This window comes from Rhipicephalus sanguineus, chromosome 2 (genome assembly GCF_013339695.2).
Source record: "Rhipicephalus sanguineus isolate Rsan-2018 chromosome 2, BIME_Rsan_1.4, whole genome shotgun sequence".
NCBI lineage: Eukaryota > Metazoa > Arthropoda > Arachnida > Ixodida > Ixodidae > Rhipicephalus > Rhipicephalus sanguineus.
Window position 1 is genome coordinate 209,514,865 of NC_051177.1, and position 9,242 is coordinate 209,524,106.

Consider the following 9,242-nt stretch of genomic DNA (forward strand, 5'->3'; position numbering starts at 1 on the left):
GTGGATGATCCAGAGTCCTTCAAGGGCCGTGGTGGATCTTAATGCCTCGCGGAAGTACAGTGGCTGTAACTCTTGAACGCGCATATCAAGTATTTCAGTCTATACACCTGGTGTTTGTATACGAAGATATCTTAAAATAGCCTCGTATTTATCGAACGAACAGTCAGTTTGAATGAATCAGTGCTTTGAATTTAGCAATTGACGAGCACCAATGAATACTTTATACGGCTTTTCCCTGGTTTTGTGTTTTCTTTTCCGTTGGTTTATCACTACGGCGCCGTGCCGCGTTTAAAGTTCGGTCGTTCATGCAATACTCTGTAGATTTCGCAGTGCATCTTTACTGTTTTTAAGGCGAAAGCATTAGATGCCTCATCAAATGCGAAACTTGACCGTCGGTGCCGGCGGCGTCCGCGTCGCCGGCGTCAATACGAGTAATGCGAAAAATTATCATCACGAGATGACGTCACCATGAAGTCACAGATCGCCGAAATTGGTGATGTCCTCGTGACGTCACGTAATGTGGCATCACACGATGACGTCATCATATGACACGGTCGCTTTGCATTGCCTCCGTGATCGGTTCAATGATCCCGGAGGCAGTGCAAAAATAGGCGAGATGAAACCTTGCAATGCTTCCTATCCTGGAGGCAGTGCAAAACCACCTTAGGTGCAGACAGGTTTCGGGGGGAGGGGGGGGGGCGAGGATCATCACATCGACTGAACAAATGAAGAAGACGGCTTGAACCATTCGATTAGTCTAAGCAGAATGCTTAAGGGACCCTGTGAGTTTATTCTGCTCTTCAGTTGCGACTTCCACTAAAGTATTTTTCTTCATTTCCCGCGTTCGTAAGCGTCTCGGTCGTCATCGGGTGTTGATTACATCTACAGTTAGCCTGTCAGAACCAGGCTTGTTTTGTACGACGGTTATGAATTCTTTATTGCTTCACCAAATTCAAACAGTATGATACCAGCACTCGCAACCAAATATTTTTTATTTAGTTCAGTTGTTTGCTCTGATACACAGGCACAGCACATACCTTGTGTGTATCTTTTACATTTTTGTTGTGTAGGTCGGCGAGCTTTGGATGTTTTTACACTAGACAAATACGCCGGGAGGACTTCGAAAATCCTCGGCACAGCGTCCGGCAAAAGTTTCAAAACATCGCGCTGCGACGTCACAACACCACCTCCGACTAGCCATTGGTGCACACGAACAATGTCACTCTTATCGAAGTGCTTTTCGCAGACATGCACATGCGGGGAGTCAAATGTGAAACCAACGGTTCCTCGTCGTGGAATGGCGCGCTTGCACATTTCACACCGTTCGCTGTCCCCAGGCAGCCAGAGCACAGGCACCTTTTCGTCATTTTCCTTGTAACGGAATCTAATCCACCGTACGCAGCAGGTACGCGCCATCCTTTCCAACCCTCAGGCACAACACACTAGGTACAGTACAGGGCATAAGGCGAAAACGGCGCGCTGACTCGCCAAGATGTTTTACACTGATACTGGTAGCCGCCTTCGCTGCCGCCTGCCCGATGCCAGCAGACTGGACGCAGCGCCGCGTCGCGGCCCCCGCTTGCAGCGCACAAAGCTCCCCCATAGAGTTACGGCGAAGCTTCATGACCAGTAAAAATATTGAAAGATTGTGATGAAACTCTGCAGCATTTTCCATCTGCAATTAAGTAGTGCTCAGAAAATCTTCTGACATTGTAATGGATCCAACATGATACCTGGTAGAAAAATTATAGCGAAGCTGCGTTCAAATTTGCACTTTACTCTACTTATTTCTTTGATAAAATGCTTATATTCGTGTATATTTCATGTTACCTTGAGTATTTCGCACAATTTCGCATTCATTAATGACCTGGGATCATTCCTGTTGTGCACCAGTCACAACCAGAACGTTTCCACAAATTTCAAAGGTCACCTTTGCAAGTGAGTCTAGACTACTCTTTCTTGCGTTTTTCTCCCTTTATTACTTGAAAATTAAAGCATCGGGTGTCCTGTTCACATCACGTGAGCTTGCCTGCAACACATTTACCTGGAAGAAAATATGATAGGGATAGCTGAGCCAAATGGTAGATTTGTCTCACTGCTTTTACAAAATAATATGCTGTAGCACTGCAGCACATTATGACATTGATCTACTTATGCTCCATGAGTTCGTCTACATGAGCCAAGGGCTATGACTGATAGCCGCACTTTCTGTGTACATATATTCAAAAGTATGTGTGTATGTGTATGTGTAAAAGGCAATGCCACAACGCAGGGCAAAGAAAAAGAAGTACAGGAAAAGGCATTTTTCCTGTACCACTTGTTTTCTTCGGCTTGCGTTGCGTCATTATCTTCTGCACAGTACGAACCAACCATTCCAACAACTAGTTTTGTTACGATATATTTCAATGCGCGGAAATGTTTCGCTTCATGCTGTTAATCTTAATCTGCACAATTCATATGTGTACACTTATTTATGCTGATGTAGCACTTCTTTATATGCTTACCCTGCTTATGTGATTGTATTGTGCGTTTTCGTATCCTATTTATATTGTACGCATGCTTGATGTACGCATTCCTGTATTAAGGTTTTACCACAGCAGTATTTCGAATCTTTTTCGTTTTCTTTTGCGGTCATTACTCATATTACAGCCCAAATATTGCCTAAACGTGCAGCAATTTACGTTTCCTTCAATAAAATGTCATGTGAAGACAGTTATATGCGCTTTTTGCTTCTCGAGCGAGCGCCGAAAGCGGCTGCTATGCAGCCCAGACGGCGCCGCTCGCCACCATTCGCCATGCTACCACAGAGGCTACAACGAAGCAGAAAAACAACTACACCCATTACGTACGTACATCGGCAATAAAGCTAGAAGACAGTGGAGTAGCAAGTACTGCACAAACGCTCGGACCGACGTCGCGGCCGCGGGGCCGGCGGCACCACGAGCGAATAAGCGACCGCAAACGGGCGCGGCCATATTGGATTTTTCTTTTGGATTGGCTCGCCTCCAGCTGATTTCAAAAATCCAGTCAGGTACCGCCGCTCCTAAGTACCGCCACCGTCGCCGGAAGCGGAAAAATGTCCCCATTGGCCCTATGGGTATGTCACTCCACTGGAGGAAACGCAAGACGGATCAGCTGAGTGCTGCCATCTGTCCAGAGACACGGGAGACGGGCACTGACCCCCGTATTCACAAACGCTCCTCGACTCGACCCTTCACTCGAAACGCTCCTTGAGGGCCGTTTTCCGATTCACAAATCGCCCTTCACTCGAAACGCACCTCGACTTGAGGAAATCTCGAGTGTTTCACTTGAGATTGTCAAGGTAGCGCGGGAGCTACCTTGAATCGTTCCTTGAGTGAAGTTTTGGCGTCAGCGCGTGGCCTCCGAGATAGCGGGCCGCGCGCTCGCCATTTCGGAGGCCACGGTCAGCGTGGTATCCATACGGTGCGTCGATTACTTGTTCTGCATTTCCCGATGGATCAAGCTGCCGCCCTGCCGCTGCCTTTTTGCTTTCGACAGTGAAGGTGCGCATTTACCATGGCGCTGTCTTCGAGTGGTTCGGCAACGGCTCAGATATACTGTGGCTGCTGTGGCTCCGAGAGAGGCGGGCATGATGCCAAGAGGACCGCGCTCTTGTGCCGCGATGTGTTGCATTCCGTGCATGAGCCAATGGATTACCTGCTTTCGGATAATCATCGTGCGAGTGTTCCAAGTCTTACGATGGTCGCCAGTGCTTTCATGTGTATTTCGTTGAAGACCTTACGCCGCATCAGTTCAAGCCCGGTGCGAAAGACTGCGCGATAGCGAAAGGAAAGTGAAAGAGCGAACTTTTCTCCAATTAATGGGTGAATTATTCATGCTAGCTTCATGGGTGCATACCTGTCTATTCATGCGCCGGCATTCACCGCACACCCGAGGGGCTTTCGCTCATGTAAATCTTCACTACCCTAACCGAAATACGAAGAAGCATACGTCTGCAAGGAGATCTTCTGTATCAACGTGAAGGTGCGTTCTTCTATATTGTTTTTCACATTTTCCCTGTGTTTGATCAGATTCATATTTGGGATGGTTTATGGAAAACAAAGACAATGTAATGGGCTACAACGAGTGTGCAGTTGCTAGTATTGAAAGTTATAACTACGTAATTCGTAGCTTCGTTATACAGTATTTATGTAGCCCACAATATCTATGGACGTCCAAGCCTAGCTATATGACATTAACCAGGTGGTGGTGCAGTATGAAACCCGCATGTATGCAAAAATGCGTGAAACGTATCAAAGCACAAAAGATACAGCAGAGAAATGAATGAATGTTTCATTTTCAAGCTTAATAACACTGCTTCTAATTAAGCAATAACGACAAATTTTAAGAAAACAATACCACACGCAGTGTAATTGTAGACGTTTGAGCCATTATATAATGAAGCTAATGGGCGTTGGATAGCCATACGTCTGTTCAGATGCACAAGTGCCTGGCCCAAACATGTATCAAAATAGTGAAAGCTCATTAAGTCAACAAAAGACATGCCCGTTCTTCAAGGCGAGAAGTACTGAAGAATGTGTGTAGAACGAGAAGTAAAGAAAAATGCAGCTTTGATGTACCACTATGTTCATTATTTATAACCCCTTTCTTTTGTGCAGGAACCTGGCTGCTGAGACTAGAAGATACACCAACACTCTTTACAAACGTGCAGTATTTGCAGCGTTTGCATGACTGTATACAAAGGAAGAAAAGCTGCAGTTAATAGCTGCACTGCATGGATTAGTCACACTAGTGTGGCTACCACCTGTATCTTCTTTATGATGTCCTACAAGCTCGAATTCCATGACAGTATGTAGGCTGCATATGCTTTATTGACGGACACCTTGCAGCTTTACACACTTCTATTTTGTCACCTACGTTATCCTTCATCAAGCAGATATAATAAAAATTCATTTACCATTTGCAATTGATTTAGAGTTTTCTCTGTGCTTTCGTGTTCAGACAAGATCGCAAAAACCTCATCTGCTCTGATTATATAGAAAAAGCAGTTCTACAACAATCAAACGCGTTCTATAGAATGCAGCACTGTTCCTCTTCCATGGAAGGGAGGTGGCGCGGTTCCAACAGGTAGGCAGGCTGATTTTACTTGATAGCGTATATTTACAAATATTTACACGGTTCTTGTGACCAGAAGTAGCTGCGATGACTGCAAGGCCCTTGAGAATCTTTCACCATTTCGGTGCTGTCGTCTTCGTTGAATCAGTAGAGTAGTTTACTCTGCTTCTTCGCAACACATCCGCCCAAGTTGAGTGCGTCCACACGGTCGTCGTTAAGGCAGAATAGCAGTAAAAGGCAGAAACGGCTTCAGTTCTCGTGATGTGCAGAATAACAAAAGATGCTCTGGAATGCCAAAGCGTCCCTATACAGCACAGACGCCGACGCCCTCCTCAGCAGGTATTCCCAGGGGTCACAAACTGCAAATGAATGCCAAAACATCAGTACACAGGGCACTCGTGCACTAATTACAGGCTGCCTGCGCTTCCAAAATAAAAAGACAGGACAAACATTTTAAAATATGGCCGTTGCGTCCATTAGAATTAGTCACGTTAGGTACATCGACAAATGCACGGCGAATAGAAAAACGTTTGTGGAAGTAATGAACTGCTAACTTATGCATCATCCGAATATTAAAACGTTGCATAAAGTATACCTGATGTCAAGAAACGCTGTTAAGAAGAAACCAAACACACATCAGTCCAAGTTAACCGACAACATACGCTGCCGATTAAAAAAAAAACGACTTTAAACACCGCTTCCGTCGATAGTGGAGAAAACACAAGCGAATGCTTTCCTCAACCTGCGTTACAGTCTAATTTGAGCGCTCTACCACATGCATAGCATACGTACTCCTTAACGCGACACTGGGTAACTATGAGTAGCAGCTGCGAGCAGTCTCTACCGCATTTGTAAAATAAACGAAGCGGAACCACTACCAGTGTCGCGTTAAATGTCTCAAGAAATGAAATGAGAAAATAACAATTGCACAGGCTCCTGTAATTATGAACTATGCTAGCACTCCGCATCGAGAGCAAATTTCCCTACGATAAGTAATTCTTGCACACAGTGCGGTGGCGAATTCACCAAGCACATCAGTATAATGTGATCGTATGTAAAAATGACTCACCCGCATTATCCGTTCTGCAGCTGCATCAATGAACAGAAGGCTCTCAGCAGCAGGAAGCTAAACAAAACGACAAATCGTCCGTGCGATGGGCCCTGCTTTTCGCTATCAATCAAGTAGTTCGTCAGTCACCATGGCGACAGCTGGGTCACGAACAATACACAAGTAGACACTGCCGTAATCATATACAGCGATTAACAGACGCATGCGGCATAAAAGATGTTGAGTGCGTGGAAACGATCAGCAGCAGACACATCGGAATCAGCTGTTCTTTCGGCGCCGGGATGCGACTGTTGCCAGATTTCAAGCGGGGGTTTCGCTTACTCTATCGGCTCAAGCTTACGGAAGCTACACTACAGATTTAAAGGCGTGTATTTTGCCGTACCGTCGACTGATAAACAAGATTAACTAAGAAAAGCACATAAATATTGAGCCGAAACAGCTATTTCCTAACCACATTAGGAATATTCTCGTTATCAGACGGCACTCGAGTCAAGGGAGCGTTGGCAAAGTGTCCCTTGGCGAAGGAAAGGCCGAGGAGCGTTCTTGAAACCCAGCGGCTCCTTGAGTGGAGGAGGGCGCTTCGCCTTGACTTGGTCAAGTCGAGGCGAAGGCTCGAGTGAAGGCGCGTTTAAGAATACGGGGGTGAGGGATGGCCCACAATAGCATGTAATGTCTTGAAACTCACCCCCGTATTCTTAAACGCACCTTCACTCGAGCCTTCGCCTCGACTTGACCAAGTCAAGGCGAAGCGCCCTCCTCCACTCAAGGATCCGCTGGGTTTCAAGAACGCTCCTCGGCCTTTCCTTCGCCAAGGGACACTTTGCCAACGCTCCCTTGACTCGAGTGGCGTCTGATAACGAGGATATTCCTAATGTGGTTAGGAAATAGCTGTTTCCGCTCAATATTTATGTGCTTTTCTTAGTTAATATTCTTTATCAGTCGACGTTACGGCAAAATACACGCCTTTAAATCTGTAGTGTAGCTTCCGTAAGCTTGAGCCGATAGAGTAAGCGAAACCCCGCTTGAAATCTGGCAACAGTCGCATCCCGGCTGCTGAAAGAACAGCTGATTCCGATGTGTCTGCTGCTGATTGTTTCCACGCGCTAAACTTCTTTTATGCCGCATGCGTTTGTTAATCGCTGTATATGATTACGGCACTGTCTACTTGTGTATTGTTCGTGACCCAGCTTTCGCCATGGTGACTGACGAACTACTTGAGTGATAACGAAAAGCAGGGCCCATCGCACGGACGATTTGTCGTTTTGTTTAGCTTTCTGCTGCTGAGAGCCTTCTGTTCATTGATGCAGCTGCAGAACTGATAATGCGGGTGAGTCATTTTTACATACGATCACACTATACTGATGTGCTTGGTGAATTCGCCACCGCACTGTGTGCAGGAATTACTTATCGTAGGTAAATGTGCTCTCGATGCGGAGTGCTAGCATAGTTCATAATTACAGGAGCCTGTGCAATTGTTATTTTCTCATTTCATTTCCCGAGACATTTAACGCGACACTGGTAGTGGTTCCGCTTCGTTTATTTTACAAATGCGGTAGAGACTGCTCGCAGCTGCTACTCATAGTTATCACAGTGTCGCGTTAAGGAGTACGTATGCTATGCATGTGGTAGAGCGTTCAAATTAGACTGTAACGCAGGTTGAGGAAAGCATTCGCTTGTGTTTTCTCCACTATCGACGGAAGCAGTGTTTTAAAGTCGTTTTTTTTTTAATTGGCAGCATATGTTGTCGGTTAACTTGGACTGATCTGTGTTTAGTCTCTTCTTAACAGCGTTTCTTGACATCAGGTATACTTTATGCAAAGTTTTAATATTCGGATGATGCATAAGTTAGCAGTTCCTTACTTCCATAAACGTTTTTCTATTCGCCGTGCATTTGTCGATGTACCTAACGTGACTAACTCTAATGGACGCAACGGCCATATTTTAAAATGTTTGTCCTGTCTTTTTATTTTGGAAGCACAGGCAGCCTGTAATTAGTGCACGACTGCCCTGTGTACTGATGTTTTGGCATTCATTTGCAGTTTGTGACCCCTGGGAATACCTGCTGAGGAGGGCATCGGCGTCTGTGCTGTATAGGGACGCTTTGGCATTCCAGAGCATCTATTGTTATTCTGCACATGACGAGACTGAAGCCGTTTCTGCCTTTTACTGCTGTTCTGCCTTAACGACGACCGTGTGGATGCACTCAACCTGGGCGGATGTGCTGCAAAGAAGCAGAGTAAACTACTCTGCTGATTCAACGAAGACGACAGCACCGAAATGGTGAAAGATTCTCAAGGGCCTTGCAGTCATCGCAGCTACATCTGGTCACAAGAACCCTGTAAATATTTGTAAATATACGCTATCAAGTAAAATCAGCTTGCCTACCTGTTGGAACCACGCCACCTCCCTTCCATGGAAGAGGAACAGTGCTGCATTCTATAGAACGTGTTTGATTGTTGCAGAACTACTTTTTCTATATAATCAGAGCAGATGAGGTTTTTGCGATCCTGTCTGAATACGAAAGCACAGAGAAAACTAAATCAATTGCAAAGGGTAAATGAATTTTTATTATATGTGCTTGATGAAGAATAACGTAGGTGACAAAATACAAGTGTGTAAAGCTGCGAGGTGTCCGTCAATAAAGCATATGCAGCCTACATACTGTCATGAAATTCGAGCTTGTAGGACTTCATAAGGTGGATACAGGTGGTAGCCACACTAGTGTGACTAATCCATGCAGTGCAGCTATTAACTGCAGCTTTTCTTCCTTTGTATACAGTCATGCAAACGCTGCAAATACTGCACATTTGTAAAGAGTGTTGGTGTATCTTCTAGTCTCAGCAGCCAGGTTCCTGCACAAAAGAAAGGGGTTATAAATAATGAACATAGTGGTACATCAAAGCTGCATTTTTCTTTACTTCTTGTTCTACACACATTCTTCAGTACTTCTCGCCTTGAAGAACAGGCATGTCTTTTGTTGACTTAATGAGCGTTCACTATTTTGATACATGTTTGGGCCAGGCACTTGTGCATCTGAACAGACGTATGGCTATAAAACGCCCATTAGCTTCATTAT